The following is a 20,604-nucleotide window of genomic DNA, read 5'->3' on the forward strand; positions in this document are numbered from 1 at the left end:
AATGTTACTGATTTGTCCGTAAAGGGGTACTCCGGCCCTAAGATATCTTATCCCCTATCCAAAGGATAGGGGATAAGATGTCTGATTGCGGGGGTCCCCCACTATCTCGCATGCAGAACCCACCTCTGCGAGCTGCACGCAACACTGCAGCCACGGTGTTTGCCGGGTCACAGTTACGGGGCCGGAGTATTGTGACGTCACAACTCTGCCCCAGTGTGATGTCACAACCCGCCCCCGCAATGCAATTCTATGGGAGGGAGCGTGACGCCACAGTCCCATAGACTTGCATTGCGGGGGCGGGGTGTGACTTCACACGGGGGCGAAGTCGTGACATTACGATACCCGACCCCGTAGTTGTGTCCCGGCAGACTCCTAGGCTGCAGTGCTGCGTACAGCTCCCAGAGGTGGGTACTGCATGCGAGATAGCAGGGGACCCCTGCGATCAGACATCTTATCCCCTATCCTTTTTATAGGGGATAAGATGTCTTAGGGCCGGAGTACCCCTTTAAAGCTTAAAGCACCTGTGTCCTTAAGGGGTTAATATCTAAAAACATATTGCACAAAAGCATACAGAATTGTTATTAAATGACCTACCTCACACTGCCAGCAGCTTTACTTTAGGTCCCTTTTAAAGGGGTACTCCGGTGAAAAACTTTTTTTTTTTTTTTAAATCAACTGGTGCCAGAAAGTTAAACAGATTTGTAAATTACTTCTATTAAAAAAAATCTTAATCCTTCCTGTACTTATTAGCTGCTGAATAATACAGTGGAAATTCTTTTCCGTTTGAAACACAGAGCTGTCTGCTGACATCATGAGCACAGTGCTCTCTGCTGACATCTCTGTGCATTTTAGGAACTGTCCAGGGTAAAAGGAAATCCCCATAGCAAACATATGCTGTTCTGGTCAGTTCATAATATGGACAGAGATGTCAGCAGAGAGCACTGTGCTCGTGATGTCAGCAGACAGTTCTGTGTTTCAAAAAGAAAAGAATTTCCACTGTAGTATTCAGCAGCTAATAAGTACAGGACGGATTAAGATTTTTTTAATAGAATTAATTTACAAATCTGTTTAACTTTCTGGCACCAGTTGATAAAAAAAAAAAAAAAAGAAAGTTTTTCACCGGAGTACCCCTTTAAGTTTGTGTTGCAGTAGGAGTGCACTCATTGTAGTGGTAAATTTTATTGGTTAAAGTTAGGGATGAGCAAATTGAATCTGGCAAATCCAAATTCGTTAAGAATTTCAGGAAAAATATGATTTGTAACGAATGCGAATATCGCCGTGGTTCGATTAAACAAATCACTTCATTAAACTCCACTTAGTGTGGTCCAGGCTCCAGGGCATCTAAAATGGCAGATGCACATGTGAGGGCATGGGGCAAGGAACTCTGGGAAGATGGGTAGGCAGGATGACCCTGAACCACATGCAGCATGCAGCCTATCAGCAGCCAGGCACCCCTGTGATGTCACAGCACTATATAATCAGCAGCTTGCGGCCAGCCAGTCCAACATTTTATTTCAGGGATCATTTCATTGCAGGGAGAGAGAGAGAGCATTGTGTGCATTGCACAGAAAAACAGCTTGATAGCAGCAATTCAGCACAAGCCCAAATCACTGCAGAAAAGCACAGGGGGGAGAGAGATAGAAAATACACTTTTGGGTGTAATACACACGTACTCTACTGCTGCAGTGGTGTACAGCAACTCTAAAGCTTATAGGGGCCAGTTAGGCTGAGCACTGAAAGCCATTGTCACCTGCTATTAGTGCCTAATAATACTGTACTGGGCTCTTCTACACAGCGATTCTTTACTGCTGCAGTTGGGTGTACAACAACTCTAAAGATAACAGGGGCCAATTTAGGGTGAACACGAAAAGCCATAGTCACCTGATTACAGTACCGAATACAGGTTGCGTAGCAGAGCGTATTGTCCTCTCATAAGTGTAACCTGTGCGTACATAGGTGGTGTACGTTTTCTTTTTTCCTGTAAAACTAATTTAAGCCTAGTTACTGTGAAAGGCCATCCAAAGCTACAGACTTGTTTTAGTAGCCTTATACAGTTTGTAGTGAAGCGCATAGTCCTCCTCTCATAAGTGTAAACTGTACGTACACATAGGTGGTGTCCTTTATATATTTTCCTGTTAAACTAATTTGGGCCTAGTTACTGTGATGGGCCAGCCAAAGCTACACACTTGTTTTTGTAGCCTTATGCAGTTTGTAGTGGAGCGTATTGTCCACCTCTCATAAGTGTAAACTGTATGTACACCTACGTGGTGTATGTTGTTTTTTCCTGTAAAACTAATTTGGGCCTAGTTACTGTGAAAGGCCAGCCAAAGCTACACAATTGTTTTTGTAGCCTTATACAGTTTTAGTGGAGCGTATTGTCCACCTCTCATAAGTGTAAACTGTATGTACACCTACGTGGTGCATGGTTTTTTTCCTGTAAAACTAATTTAGGCTTAGTTACTGTGAAAGGCCAGACAAAGCTACACACTTGTTTCAATACGGTTTTAAGCGTAGTGGAGCGCATTGTCCTCCTCTCATAAGTGTAACATATACGCACTCAGCTGGTGTATAAGTATGTGGCAGAGGTCGCATAAGAGTAGGGGCATGTGGCAGCAGGAGTCGCAGCAAGAGGTCTGAGCTCCCGATGTCAGCTAGCAGTTGTGTCTCAACCAGCAACCCAGCAGCCGTGATTGATTGATTCACTCTGTCATCCACTTCATCCCAAGTGACATCCAACACCCCCAGTCAACAGTCGGTGGGTTCCTTAGACTCAACGCTCAGTTGGCATGGCCCTCAGCTGCTGCTGCCACCTCCAGGCTCTGTCGTTGTGCCGCCATATAGTCTCCTCATGCTGATGCTGCCACCTCCAGGCTCTCTCATTGTGCTGCCATATTGTCTCCTCATGCTGATATTGCCACCTCCAGGCTCTATCATTGGGCTGCCATATGGTCTCCTCATGGTGATGCTGCCACCTCTAGGCTCTCTCCGTGTGCTGCCATATGGTCTCCTCATGTTGATGCTGCCATCTCCAGGCTCTTTCATTGTGCTGCCATATGGTCTCCTCATGCTGCCACCTCCAGGTTCTCTCATTGTGATGCCATATGGTCTCCTCATGCTGATGCTGCCACCTCCAGGCTCTCATTGTGCTGCCATATGGTCTCCTCATGCTGATGCTGCTACCTCCAGACTCTCATTGTGCTGCCATATGATCTCCTCATGCTGATGATGCCACCTCCAGACTCTGTCATTGTGCTGCCAAATGGTCTCCTTATGCGGATGCTACCACCTCCATTCTTTCTCATTGTGCTGCTATGGATACTGCAAAACATAATAAAGGTGCTGGTCCCCAGTTACAGAAATTTAGGATATGCATTAGCTAAAACATAACTTTTCTTAGGATAAAATATATGGACACAAATTTTTTGGGAAATCTAACAAAAGGAAAGGTGTGCAAAAAACACCATGTGCCACCTACACCACCAAGTATTGATGTGATCCAAAGACCTCTAAAATGTGGAAGGGTACAACGTATGGTCCATTGTAACTGGTGAGGGTAAAAACTTCCCCTGTAAGGCCCTACTCTCACATTATTCATTCCCTTCTTGGCTATTGTTACTCGCCCTAAAAAGGGCGGCCCCACTCAGGAACCTCTCCCTATTTCCACCTAAAAACACTGCCATTTCCCAGGGTTTTTATTTGGAAATAGTGAGAGGTTCCTGTGTGGGGCCACCCTTTTTAGGGCACGTAACATTTGCCAATAATGGAATTAATAGTGCGAGAGTAGGACCTTACAGATGACATTTTTACCCCCACCGGTTACAATGGACCATACGTTGTTCCCTTCCACCTTTTAGAGGTCTTTGCATCACATCAATACTTGGTGGTGTAGGGGGCACATGGTGTTTTTTTGCACACCTTTCCTTTTGTTAGATTTCAAAAACATTTGGGTACATATATTTTATCCTAACAACAATATTAAAAGTAAAGTTTTATGTAATGCATATCCTCAATACTTACTTGTGCACACCAACACTTTGACAAAAAAGACCGTTTTCTTCTGCCTACCTGCCTCGCCTACTATTCTGATCCTGCCAATCGCCTGATGCCGCACATCTGATGCGAAGTTCTCCTTCTTTCACCCACCTTTGTCACTGATGGCTTTTACTGAGTTGGGGTAGAGAGTCCCAAGCCGTCTTTTCTTTGCAAAGAAGGCAGTACCAGCCCTACACAATTTTGTGGAACAGAAGGTGGGCCAGTCCTTGAGCCTGTCGGTGTGTACCAAAGTGCATGGTAGCGCCGATGTGTGGAGCTGTAACTACGGTCAGGGACAATACATGTCCTTTACAGCCCACTGGGTGAATGTGGTTCCTGCACAGCCACAACAGCAGCTTGGACAGGTCACGCTGCTTCCGCCACCATGCTCTCAGGCCGTTGGTCCTGTGACATTGTGTGACTCCTCCTTCTCATCCTCCACCATGTCCTCAGCCTCCACTGCACAGACAAGTCTCAGTGCCCCTCCAGCATACCATGTGTGCAGGGCACAGCTGTGTCACACTGTTCTTCACATGGTTTGCCATGGTGAACATAGTCACACAGGGGAGAAACTTCTAAAAGTAATTCATCAAGAAATCGAATCATGGCTAACATGAAAACTGGAAATGGGAACCATGGTGACCAACAACAGGAAGAACAACTTGTCTGCGCTGTGTCAAGGAAGCCTGAGCCATGCGCCCTGCATGGCACATGTGTTAAATCTGGTTGTCAAGCTGTTCCTGAAGTGTTCCCCCCATCTGCAAGACATCCTAACAATGGCCAGGAAACTTTGCATGCACTTCAGCCAATTGTACACCGCAAAACACACCCTCTTTGAGCTGCAGTGTCAGAACGTCATCCCCCAACATAGTTTGATTTGCAACCTTTCCTCACGTTGGAATTCCACCCTCCATATGTTGGGCCATCAACGATTTCTTGATGATCCAAGCTGATGGGGAGACTCCCTTGTGTAACTTCAATGTCAACCAGTGGAAGCTCATACATGACACCTGCCGTTTGCTCAGGCCCTTTGAGGAAGCCACATTATTAGTCAGTCGCCAGGTTTATGGGATGAACAACGTCATTCCACAACAGCATGGCTGGTCAGGGCACTGGAGATGTGGCGCCTACATCTCATGGCCACATGAGCCCTGTGGGGGCTGAACTGGAGGAGGAGGGGGACAGTGGAGCACAGGCAAGGTTTTGCGAAATGGGTGGTTTTTATAGTCATCTGATAGGAGAGGAGGAGCAGGCTGTGGTGCTACAGGGTGATGAGGAAGACAAGACAGAGGACCCAAAGACATTGTGGCCATGTGGTCTCCTCATGCTGGGAGCTGTTGGGCACATTAAATGAAACTTTTTAGGTTCATCTATTTGAAATCTTCAATTTAAATTAAAAAAAATATCTTTAATCTTTTCAATTGTGAGGCCCTATGGTCTTTTCAGACTGTTGCCACCTCCAGGCTGGGTCATTCTGCCACAATAGGGTCTCCTTGTGGTGGCAGACCACCACAACTCCCAGCATTCCCTTATGGGCATGCTGGGACTTATGGTTTTGCAACAGCTGGAGGCACATTTTTTCTATGGAAAAGTGTACCTTCAGCTGTTGTATAACTACAACTCCCAGCTTGCACAAACAGCTAAAGTGCATGCTGGGAGTTGTAGTGGTGCATCTGCTGGTTGCATAACTACAACTCCCAGCATGCCCATTGGCTGTCGGTGACTGCTGAGGGTTGTAGTTTTGCAACAGCTGAAGGCACACTGGTTGTGAAACATAGTTTTTTTTACCTAACTCAGTGTTTCACGACCGGTGTGCCTCCAGCTGTTGCAAACTACAACTCCCAGCAGTCACCTTACACCATGCACCGTACATGTTGGGAGTTGTAGTTTTGCAACAGCTGGAGGCACACTGGTTTTGAAACACTGAGTAAGGTCACAAACTCAGTGATACATAACCAGTGTGCATACAGCTGTTGCAAAACTAAAACTCTCAGCATGTACAGTCTGTCAGCGCATGCTGGGAGTTGTAGTTTTGCAACAGCAGGATGTCCCCCCCCCCCCCCCCCCCCATGTGAATGTACAGGGTACACTCACATGGGCGGAGGTTTACAGTAAGTATCGGGCTGCAAGTTTGAGCTGCAGCAAATTTTCTGCCACAGCTCAAACTGCCAGCGAGAAACTACTGTGAACCCCCGCCCGTGTGACTGTACCCTAAAAACACTACACTAACACAAAATAAAATAAAAAGTAAAAAACACTACATATACACATACCCCTACACAGCCCCCCTCCCCTCCCCAATAAAAATGAAAAACGTCTGGTACGCCACGGTTTCCAAAACGGAGCCTCCAGCTGTTGCAAAACAACTACTCCCAGTATTACCAGACAGCCACTGACTGTCCAGGCATGCTGGGAGTTTTACAACAGCTGGAGGCACCCTGTTTGGGAATCACTGGCGTAGAATACCCCTATGTCCACCCCTATGCAATCCCTAATTTAGGTCTCAAATGCGCATGGCGCTCTCACTTTGGAGCCCTGTAGTATTTCAAGGCAACAGTTTAGGGCCACATATGGGGTATCACCGTACTCGGGAGAAATTGCCTAACAAATTTTTGGGGGTATTTTCTGCTTTTACCCTTTTTAAAAATGTAAAATTTTTGGGAAAAGAAGCATTTTAGGTAAAAAAAATATTTTTTTTTTTACATATGCAAAAGTCGTGAAACGCCTGTGGGGTATTAAGGTTCACTAAACCCCTTGTTACGTTCCCCGAGGGGTCTAGTTTCCAAAATAGTATGCCATGTGTTTTTTTTTTTTTTGCTTTTCTGGCACCATAGGGGCTTCCTAAATGCGCCATGCCCCCAGAGCAAAATTTGCTTTCAAAAAGCCAAATGTGACTCCTTCTCTTCTCAGACCTGTAGTGCGCCAGCAGAGCACTTTTTACCCCCATATGGGGTGTTTTCTGAATCAGTAGAAATTGGGCTTCAAATTTTGGGGGGTATTTTCTGCTTTTACCCTTTTTAAAAATGTAAAACTTTTGGAAAACCAAGCATTTTAGGTAAAAATTTTATTTTTTTACATATGCAAAAGTCGTGAATCACCTGTGGGGTATTAAGGTTCACTTAACCCCTTGTTACGTTCCCCGAGGGGTCTAGTTTCCAAAATAGTATGCCATGTGTTTTTTTTTTTTTTGCTTTTCTGGCACCATAGGGGCTTCCTAAATGCGCCATGCCCCCAGAGCAAAATTTGCTTTCAAAAAGCCAAATGTGACTCCTTCTCTTCTCAGACCTGTAGTGCGCCAGCAGAGCACTTTTTACCCCCATATGGGGTGTTTTCTGAATCAGTAGAAATTGGGCTTCAAATTTTGGGGGGTATTTTCTGCTTTTACCCTTTTTAAAAATGTAAAACTTTTGGAAAACCAAGCATTTTAGGTAAAAATTTTATTTTTTTACATATGCAAAAGTCGTGAATCACCTGTGGGGTATTAAGGTTTACTTTACCCCTTGTTATGTTCCCCGAGGGGTCTAGTTTCCAAAATGGTATGCCATGTGAGTTTTTTTGCTGTTCTGGCACCATAGGGGCTTCCTAAAGGTGACATGCCCCCCAAAAACCATTTGTCGCTCCTTCCCTTCTGAGCCCTCTACTGCGCCCGCCGAACAATTAACATAGACATATGAGGTATGTGCTTACTCAAGAGAAATTGGGTTTCAAATACAAGTAAAAATTTTCTCCTTTTTACCCCTTGCAAAAATTCAAAAATTGGGTCTACAAGAACATGCGAGTGTAAAAAATGAAGATTGTGAATTTTCTCCTTTACTTTGCTTCTATTCCTGTGAAACCCCTAAAGAGTTAAAACGCTGACTGAATGTCATTTTGAATACTTTGGGGGTTGCAGTTTTTATAATGGGGTAATTTAGGGGGTATTTCTAATATGAAGACCCTTCAAATCCACTTCAAACCTGAACTGGTCCCTGAAAAAAAGCGAGTTTCAAAATTTTGTGAAAAATTGGAAAATTGATGCTGAACTTTGAAGCCCTCTGGTGTCTTCCAAAAGTAAAAACACGTCAATTTTATGATCCAAACATAAAGTAGACATATTGTATATGTGAATAAAAAAAAATTATTTGGAATATCCATTTTCCTTACAAGCAGAGAGCTTCAAAGTTAGAAAAATGCTAAATTTTCTAATTTTTCATCAAATTTGGGGATTTTTCACCAAGAAAGGATGCAAGTTACCATAAAATTTTACCACTATGTTAAAATAGAATATGTCACGAAAAAACGTTCTCGGAATCAGAATGATAACTAAAAGCATTCCAGAGTTATTAATGTTTAAAGTGACAGTGGTCAGATTTGCAAAAAATGGCCGAGTCCTTAAGGTGAAAAAGGGCTCAGTCCTTAAGGGGTTAAGTACCACGGCACAATGACGTACATTTACGTCCATTGTTGTTAAGGGGTTCAATAAAAAAAAATCTATGTAATCTTATATGATCATCGTCATATATTACCTCTGGAATTACCGCAAGAATCCAATGAAACAGGTTGGAGCGATAATACTGAATCATATCTGACTAAATGAGTAAGACAGTTGGGGGGGGCGCTGAGAGGCAGGGGCTGGAATAGGTAATAGCTCGCCTTGCGGCGGACTGCCAGCTCGATGCTCACCAGAATGGGTCATCAGAAAAGGATTTAAAAACATTTAATTATACATTACATTTAAAAATCTCTTTAATCTCTTCAATATTGACACCATATCGTCTCCTGACCCTGCTGCCACATCCAGACGCTCTGCGGCAATGATTCTAATAGCAATGCCTGTAATCTGCATGTCATACTGAATAACAGTATTATTTCACTAACACAGCACAATCCCTATGTGTGTTACAACAAGGCAAAGTGTTCTACACCCCTTTTGAGGCTCTCTGTAGCCCAGAAATAGCCATTTTTAATAGCGATTCGCTGTGAATAAATTCAGACTGAACTGAATTTTTTCGGAAAATTTGGCAAATCGCCCAAGTCAAATTTTTCAAAAGTTTGCTCATCTCTAGTTAACCCCTTAAGGACGCAGCTCATTTTCACCATAAGGACAGAGCAATTTTTTTGCAAATCTGACCACTGTCACTTTATGCATTAAAGGAGTACTCCTGCGTGCACTTTTTTCCTTTTATCCCGTCCTGGCTGCAAAATAAAAGAAAACACACTTTCTCTTACCTGCCAGCGAGCCCCCGGAGCTCTGGTACACTCCGGTACAGGTGTTCGGTCCCCGGGCTGTATTCTTCTTACTTCCTGTTAGCCCGGCACGTCACACGGAGCTTCAGCCTATCACCGGCCGAGGCGGGACATTGCTGCGGCCGGTGATTGGCTGAAGCTCCGTCTGACGTGCCGGGCTAACAGGAAGTAAGAAGAATACAGCCCGGGGACCGAACAACTGTACCGGAGTGTACCGGAGCTCCGGAGGCTCGTTGGCAGGTAAGAGAAAGTGTGTTTTCTTTTATTTTGCAGCCCGGACGGGATAAAAGGAAAAAAGTGTGTGCCGGAGTACTCCTTTAATAACTCTAAGATGCTTTTACCGATTATTCTGATTCTGAGATGGTTTTTTCGTGATATATTCTACTTTATTTTATTGATAAATTTTTGTCATTACTTGCATCCTTTCTTGGTGAAAAATCCCAAAATGTCATGAAAATTTAGAAAATTTTGCATTTTTCTAACTTTGAAACTCTCTGCTTGTAAGGAAAATGAATATTCCAAATACATTTTATATTGTTTCACAAATACAATATGTCTACTTTATGTTGGCATCATAAAATGGACATATTTTTACTTTTTGAAGACACTAGAGGGCTTCAAAGTAGAGCAGCAATTTTCAAAATTTTCATGAAAATTGCAAAATCTGAAGGGACAGATGTCTGTAATAGTGGTCTCCAAACTGTGACCCTCCAGATGTTGCAAAACTACAACTCCCAGCATGCCCAGACAGCCAAAGGCTGTCTGAGCATGCTGGGAGTTGCAGTTTGGCAACCACTAGGAAGGCAGCAGTAAAGATCGCTTTACTGCCACCTTCCTTGATGCTCCACGCCATCGCCTCCCTACCTGCGCCGCTGATCTACGCTGATGCCACCGATGATCGGCGGTCCCCACCGCATCTACATCACAGGTACCGGCCGCCATCTTCTCCCCCGTTCTGCCCGACATCCAGGGGTGGGCAACCCCCCATCTTCAACTGCCATTGGTCAGTACTCATTGCTGACTAATGGCAGGGGATAGGAGGGGGTGGCACCACTGCAACATCACTCCTATCCCTTAGGATGATCGGGGCTGTCACTGACAGCTCCGATCATCCATATTCTCCGGGCGATCGGGTCACCAGAGACCCGATCAGCCCGGAATAGCAGAAAATCGCATGTCTGAATTGACATGCGATTTTCTGTGATCGTCGACATGGGGGGTGTCAGGATGTGTCGGCAATGTGTTGGGATGCCTGCTAAATGATTTCAGCAGGCATCCTGGTCCGGTCCCCAGGCAGAGACCAGAATTCCCACGGGCGTATCCATACGCCCTACATCCTTAAGGACTCGGGATGCAGGGCGTATGCATACGCCCTGCGTCCTGAACAGGTTAAAGTTGTAGATTTTTTGTTCTTTCAGATTTACTACCACTCTTGCTGTTGTTTTGTTTCTTTTTTTCTGGTGGGGGAGGGGTCTGTGATAATACCAGGATCAGAGTGCTCTGCTCGCAGCTGCCAAATATAGTGTTTATTGCGCTGCCGTTCCGCAATATACCGCACACTCTGCACACAGGATGACCCACAGTGCCCACCTCAACGTCCCGGACCTTTCTCCAGCTCCATTCGGCCTTCTGGTCTTCCTGCATGAGCCGCGTACCTGCGCAGGCATCTGGAGCTGCCGCCATTACTGCAGAGTGTGCTGCGCTCGAGTCCTCCTCGCCTTACAACCTACACAGAGAAGTGGTAGAGAAAAAGGACCAACTGTTTCCAGGCGCTGCTAGCTCAAAACACCAGAGGCATGAGTAGTAGATGAAAGATCCTTGCAGGGATCATATTTATTAAAAAATAACAAATAAAGGATGACGCATTTCGAGGGTAACCCCCTCTTCCTCAGATCAACATAACCTGATCTGAGGAAGTTGATCTGAGGAAGAGGGGGTTACCCTCGAAACGCGCCATCCTTTGTTATTTTTTAATAAATATGATCCCTGCAAGGATCTTTCACCTACTACTCGTGCTTCTGGTGTTTTGAGCTAGCAGCACCTGGAAACAGTTGGTCCTTTTTTGCTACCACTTCGCACGTTCCTACAGGACAGGACTTCCTGACCCCTGCGGACCCTCCGGCTGAGCAGCCTGCTCCACCAATATACCTCTTACTGAGGTGATATGCTTTATTTCTTCTTCTACAAGGTGAGCAGCCACTTATAAGGGGCTATATTGCTCCACACCTACTCTAAGGGTAATACACGAGGCGCCGTTCGCGGTCTTCCTTTTTTTCTATATTACCACAACCTACACAGACGATAGCGCGGCCGCCGGAGGATTCAGCCTGCACCCCAGAGGTGATACCTGCCCCGTGGACCAGGGCTCTGGAGGCCTAGAAGGAGAGAGAAGCACTAGTCCAGGAGCTCTCCACAGTTCATTATCTTGCTTGTGTTCCCATACATTCTACTCAGAACATATCTACTTTCTCATTGGACTACTGTGTCAGATATTTGACTTGCTACCCAAGGACCTATTGGACATTACTTTAGTGTATTCTCCCTCTTATACAACTCATTATTGAAGATTATATGTTCCCTGCAGTCTTCATATTAGCCGACAAAAAAAAGTATCCGGCACCAATGCCAAGATCTCTGAGATCCAGATCCAAATCCACATCTGCCGCTGCACGTAAACGATCTAACACCTTGGCTTCAAACATTTGTTTTTCTGAGGTCTATAGTGCTCCATCCTCACAGACCTCTAAATCTCCCACCATGCTGTCTAACAGATTTCATCCATTCCAAGATATATCAGATCCATCCCAAGATATAAATATAACCTTTTCAAGTTAATCTCCAGCAGCAACAATGGAAGATTCTACTTCAAGAGATAGCACTGTATATGAAGATATATTAGAAACAAATAACTCCTCACCTCGCACTGTACCTCTTGTGGAAACAGATATCCAGCAACCGACTAACCAAACAATGCCTTCACATACGCCAGCTAAAGCCTTAAATGGTGACCCCAAATAACAGAGAAAACCAAAATATCCTCCATTGAATGTCAAGAGGGCACTTTCCTCCACAGCCTCATGGGACTTTGACTTTACTGAACAATCCTCATCCCCGATGCGGAAAAAATCAGATCAAACTCCTTGGTCTCTTCAGCCCTCTGCCTCTCCTGCTGCTTATGTCTCCTCCCAGGGAGATATTGGATGGAGAGAATATGTTGGCCAACTACCTACAAAAGACGATTTCTGCAGTTTTCTCTCGGAGATGAAAGCAACTCTCAAGTCAGAGATAGTGATTGTGAGACAAGATATACGCTCGGTGGCACATAGAGTAGACACCTTGGAAGAGAACCACGATGTCACTCGTAAATACATATTGGGGGAGATTTATCAAAACCTGTCCAGAGGAAAAGTTGCCCAGTTGCCCATAGCAACCAATCAGATCACTTCTTTCATTTTGCAGAGGTCTTTTCAAAAATGAAAGAAGCGATCTGATTGTTTGCTATGGGCAACTCAGCAACTTTTCCTCTGGACAGGTTTTGATAAATCTCCCCCATTATCTTTACAATCAACAGTGTCAAATCAGCACTCCACCCTCTGTGATTACCAGAGACACTTGGAAGACCTAGACAACAGAGGGAGAAGGCACAATATCCAAGTAAGAGGCCTACCTGAAGCCACCCAAGAAGAAGACCTGAAAGCTACTCTGGAGGAATTTTTTTTATTCAGTTCTAAAAGCACCTCCAAGCCACAAAGTCCAAATGGATAGGGCCCATAGGGCTCTAAAACATAAGGGGTCCTAACCCTGCAAATAGAGACACACTAATTTAATCCTATTTAGAAAGTTGTAATCTACCAAACATTTCACAAGAAAATTTACAGTCACTTAATTCTCAAATCACAATAGAGGAACTAAAGGCTACGATAAAGAACTTTCCGAATGGTAAATCTCCGGGACCAGATGGTCTTCCGTACCTTTATTACAAAACTTTTCTTGATACCTGTACTCCCTACATTTTACACTTATTTAACTCTTTCCTATCCACCCGTATATTATAGTCCTCCCCAAACCAGACAAAGACCCTTCCGAATGTGCGAGTTATAGCCCAATTTCTCTTTTAAATTCGGATTTAAAAATTATCTCCAAAATATTGGCTAATAGATTGTATTTTCTATAATAATAATAATAGACCTGTTCCACAAGCCACACCAGAGAGGCAGCGGGAGATCAGGGAGGTAAACAACTGGCTCAGAACCTGGTGTAGGAAGGAGGGGTTTGGGTTCATGGAGAACTGGGCTGACTTCGCTGTCGATTACCGGCTCTAACATAGGGACGTGCTGCACCTCAATGGGGAGGGTGCAGCTGTGCCCGGGGAGAAGATGGCTAGAAGGGTGGAGGAGTGGTTAAACTAGGGACTGGGGGGGGGGGGGTGAAACCTATAACATAGAGGGGGAAGACAGTGTAGATAGAGAGGGGGGACTTAGTAATGTACCTGGGGGTGGAGTGGGGGGGGGGGGTTAGAATAGTTAATACGGATAGGCTTCATACAAAGAAAAAACATACACCATTGAATTGCATGATAACTAATGCCAGAAGTCTGTCCAATAAAACTAATGAACTGGTGTGGTTGATGTCTGAGGAAAATTATGACATAGCGGGTATAACAGAGACTTGGTTGGATGATACCTGTGACTGGGCGGTCAACATACAGGGTTATAGTCTATTCTTGAAGGATCGGACAAAACGGAAAGGGGGAGGAGTTTGTCTGTATGTGAAATCAAGTCTGAAGGCCGCACTGCGGGAGGATATATGAGAGGAGGACGATAATATGGAGGCATTATGGGTAGAAATATATGGAGATAAAAAAAAAATTCTGATAGGGGTTTGTTATAAGCCACCAAACATAATGGAAGAGGCAGAAGATCAATTACTGAGGCAAATAAACAAAGCAGCAAATCAAAATGATGTGGTAATAATGGGGGACTTTAACTATCCTGATATAAACTGGGATACTGAGACCTGTCAATCTCATAAAGGAAACAGATTTCTGACTATAACTAAAGACAATTATCTGTCCCAAATGGTGCAGAGCCCGACCAGAGGGGGCGCCCTACTAGACTTAATATTAACCAACAGACCTGACAGAATAACTAATGTGCAGGTAAAAGGACACCTGGGAAATAGTGATCATAATATAATACATTATAACTTATTCTTCAAAAAGGGAATCTCTCGAGGGGCCACAAAAACAATGAACTTTAGGAAGGCAAAGTTTGATCAGCTCAGAGAAGCCCTTAACAATATAAAATGGGATATTGTCCTCATAAACAGGAATACTGACACTAAATGGGAGACTTTTAAAGATATTTTAAATTATCACTGTAATAAATATATACCTTATGGGAATAAAGGGTCAGAAATAAAAGAAAACCAATATGGATGAATAAAAACATTAAAGGGGCAATAAATGACAAAAATAAAGCATTTAAAATACTAAAACAGGACAGCAGTGAAGAAGCATTAAAAAGCTATAGAGAAAAATGTAAAATATGTGAAAAACAAATAAAAGCCGCAAAAATGAATACAGAAAGACTCATTGCCAAAGAGAGTAAAACTAACCCCAAAATGTTCTTTAACTATATAAATAGCAAAAAGGTCAAAAATGAAAGTGTGGGCCCCTTAAAAAATGATGAGGAAAAAATTATAAACAGAGATCAGGAAAAAGCAAATATATTATTTTGGAATATCTTGATACAAATAAATGTATGACTCCATATCAGCATGGCTTTATGAGGGTTCGGTCCTGTCAAACTAACCTGATCAGCTTCTATGAGGAGGTGAGCTCCAGACTGGACCAGGGGCAATCACTGGATGTCGTATATCTGGATTTTTCCAAAGCATTTGATACGGTGCCACATAAAAGGTTGGTGCATAAAATGAGAAGGATTGGGCTGGGGGACAATGTGTGTAAGTGGGTAAGTAACTGGCTCAGTGATAGGAAACAGAGGGTGGTTATTAATGGTACTTATTCTGATTGGGTGACTGTTACTAGTGGGGTACCACAGGGGTCCGTCTTGGGTCCTGTTCTGTTTAATATATTTATTAATGACCTTGTAGAGGGGTTGAATAGTAAAGTAACAAACTTTGCAGATGATACTGAACTCTGTAAAGCGGTAAACACAATAGAGGACAGTGCAGTGTTACAACTGGATCTGGATAGGTTAGAGGTTTGGGCTGGGAAGTGGCAAATGAGGTTCAACACTGATAAATGTAAGGTAATGCACATGGGGAGGAAAAATCCGGGCTGGGATAATGTATTAAATGGGAGAACAATTGGGACGACTGACATAGAAAAGGACTTAGGAGTCTTAGTTAACAGTAAATTTAGCTGTAGTGACCAGTGTTGGGCAGCTGCTGCCAAGGCTAATAAAATCATGGGGTGCATCAATAGGGGCATAGATGCCCATGACAAGGAAACAATTCTACCGCTGTACAAATCACTAGTCAGACCACACATGGAATACTGTGTACAGTACTGGGCACCAGTGTACAAGAAAGATATAGTGGAGCTGGAGAGGGTTCAAAGACGGGCAACCAGGGTAATACGGGGAATGGGAGGACTACAGTACCCAGAAAGATTATCAGAATTAGGGTTATTTAGTTTAGAAAAAAGAAGGCTTAGGGGCGACCTAATAACTATGTATAAATATATTAGGGGGCCATACAGAGATCTCTCCCATGATCTATTTATACCCAGGACTGTATCTATAACAAGGGGCATCCTCTACGTTTAGAGGAAAGAAGGTTTCTACACCAGCACAGACGGGGGTTCTTTACTGTAAGAGCAGTGAGACTGTGGAATTCTCTCCCGGAGGAGGTGGTCATGATGAACTCTGTAAAAGAGTTCAAAACGGGTCTGGATGCATTTTTGGAGAGTAATAACATCGCTGGTTATGTATACTAGATTTATAGGGACAGATCCAGGGATTTATTCTGAATTTTTACCTCTAGTATGAAGGTTTTTTGCCTTCCTCTGGATCAACTCAGTAGGGACTCAGTAGGGATATAGGTTGAACTTGATGGACTCTGGTCTTTTTTCAACCTCATAAACTATGTTACTATGTATGTTACTATTGGGTAATGTACTTCCCAAATGACTACATAAAGATCAAGTGGGGTTTGTACAACGTAGACAGGCTGGGGACAGCACAAGGAGGAAAATAAATATCATAGATATTTTGATTAAAATGAAAAAAAAAAACTGGTCTAGATGGCGAAAAGGCATTTGACAGACTGAGTTGACCTTTTCTTATGCAAGCCCTCAAGTCATACGGTATAAACGTTTCGTTCCACTCGGCTGTCTCAGGCCTTTATACCACCCCATCAGCCCAAGTACGCTTAACACATGCAATGCCTTCCCTCTTTCGGATCTCCAAAGGAACGAAACAGGTATGCCCCCTGTCTCCCTTATTATTTGTATTAAGTATTGAACCCTTAGCAGCTGTCATCACCTAAACATGCTGGAGGTCTGGCATTCCCTGACCTCTATAAATACTATATAACAACACATCTATGTACAGTAGAATACCTAGTTGGTCATCCTTGTTAATCTTCCAAAGGTGGTGCGAAATTGAACAACAATGGATTATGCCTACTCGCCTTAATTCCCTTATATGGTCCTGATGTTCAGTCAAACCTCCAAAAGGTACTACTGGGCTCCATGAAATCTTACCAATCATATTTGGAAGAAAGCATCATTGGAATTCTCCCTGAAATCACCTAAAACCCTGTTAACCCCTTGCTCTTTAATCCTCTTATTCCCATAAGCAATGAGATTGATGTGGTTTCTCCATGGATGAAGGCTAAACTGTTTCAACTATTCGATATAATCCACCCTCTTAGGCGTACCATTTTACCATTCGAGACCCTTCAAGACAAATATGACCTCCCTAACCCCTCTCTTCCCCTGTATGAGAAAATCTTTAACTACTTTTCCCCCTCTCCTATGTCCTCATCATTACCTCCTCCAACACCATTTGAAAAGCTATACAGAAATGCAATGATTTCTAAAGGAGTTATCTCACAAATCTATAGCATAGTGTATACACCTAAGGATATGGACTTGAATCCTCATTTATATATGACCAAATGGGAGTCCTATTTGGGAAAAACCATCCCCTCTCAGAGTTGGCTTTCGACTTGGTCCAACACTGCCAAGTCTTCTGCATGCATTACACACAAGGCAAATCAGTTTAAGGCAATCAGTTGCTGGCGTTGTGGGATCGATAGATGACCCTCCCACATGTGTTTTGGCTAGGAGTGCATAATTGGATTCGCAAACTACTGGGATATCTTGCCCCACTAGACCCCACCATATTTCTCATTAATCTTTTCCAGACTTGCCTTAACAAGTTCCAGACTAAATTATGCCTCTATGTCCTTACCGGATGTAAGTGCCTCATTGCCCAATGGTGGCAACATACAGAGACTTCACCCATGTCAGTTTTACTAGACAGAATTAGGGAAGTGAGGAGGATGGAATATCTATCTGCCCTCATAGATCACACAATGTCTCATTTTCATTCGACCTGGTGACTGTGGGACTTATGGGAGGAGGTATCTGATGTGAATTAGATAGATTCTATGACTCTCAGACATAGTTGACAATGCGGGTCTATATCTCTCCTCCTTTTATTATTTCTTCTATTCTCACTATGCTCCCTTTTATCCTCCATCTTCTCTTTTTGGTTAGTTCTCTATCTATACCATATATTCTCTACAATCTCTGAATGCATATAGCTTTTTTACATCACAGTAACTATTTTCCTTGTTTTTTTCTTCTTCTCTGGGTAACATTCCTAAAATAACCTTTATTTAGCCTAAGATAATCCTATTGGACTTTATACTTCTTAGTCATATGTAACTCGAAAGCTAGAGAAGCTGTATTTTCATGTTGGTTTCTGTCATTTGTTTTCTCTTTACACGTTACAGTATATGTTATTGTTTTTTATTTCTGTATTTCTTCTGTTACAAATTATGGAAAAAAAAACTCAAATTATAAACAGCCATCTCTCCCTTTTACTTTGAAAACCTGAAAAAGGAAATGATCAACCAGAAAAGGGAGCATGGCCACCGAAAAAGGGGCATATCCCCAATAATTTCAAAAAATCAATTAACAAATTTAAAAAAGCAAAAAGTTGGGAAAAATTGCCAACTTAGTATATACTATAGAAAAATACCTGTCGGGGAAAAACCCCCACAAAGAAACCTACACTTCATTCTTAGTAAATCATATAATATATGTATGTATGTTATATATCTATCTAGTATCCAGAGAAGGGGTCAGCCTCCATCCCTCTACCGGTCCACCAGGCGAGGAGGGAGGCGATTCGGTCAAAACAAGGGGACAACGCAATCAGAAAGGAACTCAACCCAAGATTTCATTCAAGAAGAAATAGAGCAAAAGAAACTAGTAAATATTTCTTCCACTAAATTATCTGGTGCACAGTTAGAATTGTTGGCTAAGGGTTTGAATTATTGTCCAGCATCCAAACCAGATTGGTTTCAACTGGAGCTGGACCTCCTCCAACTCTTCAGAAAACTCAGACTTAAAGTCTGGTTTTCTGGGGACCGTGGGGGAGGTCCACCTCCAGTTACTGAACGGAACTCTACATGTCTGTATTTGAAAAATTTTGACATAAATGTGGGCAGGGATTTTTCCCCGGTACTCCATGCACCTATAGTAGACACCTTTTGCACATTAGTAAAAAAAAAAAAGACGTAGACCACTTAAAGAATAATCTTCCTGAATATATGCACCCCAATCTAACTAGGGAACAGATCTCCGCAATTGAGGAACTAGTCCAAAACCATCAATTTGGTCATAAAACCGTCCGACAAGGGCGGTGCCTTGGTGGTTTTGGACAGATCCAAATATATTGCGGAGGCTAAGAGACAACTTGACGATGAGATTACTTACCAGAAGGTACAGATTGACCCAAGATGGGATGTGGAGAAGGTGATCAAAAATATATTACACAGAGCGTTGGAACAGGACCTTATCGATAAATCTCTTTTCGAGTACCTGTTGGTTCAGAACCCTGTTCCTTCATATTTCTACATATTGCTCAAGATTCATAAATCTCTCAGTGACCCGCCCGGGCGTCCTATCATGTCGGGCAGAGACTCTGTTATGAGCCACATATCTATTTTTCTAGATAAGGTCCTTCGTCCATACGCTACCAGAGCAAAGTCCTACATACGTGACAACTCCGATTTTCTAGATAAGATAGGGACTGTCTTTGTTCCGGAGGGTGCCATTTTGGCATCCCTGGACATAGTCAGTCTATATACTCTCTATACTCTATACTTCCATACCCGATGAGAGTGGCCATGAATGAAGCTATCAGTTAGGATTTTTCTCCATTGCACCTGGAGCTCCTGGTCAGCCTGCTGGAGGTGGTCCTCACGAGGAACTTCTTTAGGTTTGACGAGCAATTGATGGGGACGAACGTTGCACCGACATATGCAAATGTGTTCGTCGCCCACCTGGAGGAAGGTGCCGTCTATGTCTCCCACCACTTCAGCCATGTTGTCACGATTCGGCTAGCTGGATGTGGATCCTCTGTGTCATCGAGGGATTGGTGTGGACCGTGTCGGTGGACCGGTTCTAAGATGCTACTGGTATTCACCAGAGCCCGCCGCAAAGCGGGATGGTCTTGTTGCGGCGGTAGCAACCAGGTTATATACACCGGCAACGGCTCAACCTCGCTGACTGCTGAGAAGGCATGGGACAGAAGGACTAGGCAGAGGCAAGGTCAGACGTAGCAGAAGGTCGGGGCAGGCGGCAAGGTTCGTAGTCAATGTGGATAGCAGAAGATCTGGAACACAGGCTTTGGACAACACTAAACGCTTTCACTGGCACAAGGCAACAAGATCCGGCAAGGAAGTGTAGGGGAAGTGAGGTAATATAGCCAGGGAGCAGGTGGAAGCTAATTAGGCTAATTGGACCAGGCACCAATCATTGGTGCACTGGCCCTTTAAATCTTAGAGAGCTGGCGCGCGCGCGCCCTAAGGAGCGGAGCCGCGCGCGCCAGGACATGACAGCCGGGGGCCGGGACAGGTGAGTGACTTGGGATGTGATTCGTGAGCGGGCCCGTCCCGCTATGCGAATCGCATCTCCGCCGGCAATGTCAGTGCAGCGCTCCCGGTCAGCGGGTCTGACCGGGGCACTGCAGAGAGAGGAACGACGCGAGCGCTCCGGGGAGGAGCAGGGACCCGGAGCGCTCGGCGTAACAGTACCCCCCCTTAGGTCTCCCCCTTTTTTTGTCCGGCAATTGCTTCACGTGG

Source organism: Hyla sarda, chromosome 9, assembly GCF_029499605.1.
Source record: "Hyla sarda isolate aHylSar1 chromosome 9, aHylSar1.hap1, whole genome shotgun sequence".
NCBI classification, from domain to species: domain Eukaryota; kingdom Metazoa; phylum Chordata; class Amphibia; order Anura; family Hylidae; genus Hyla; species Hyla sarda.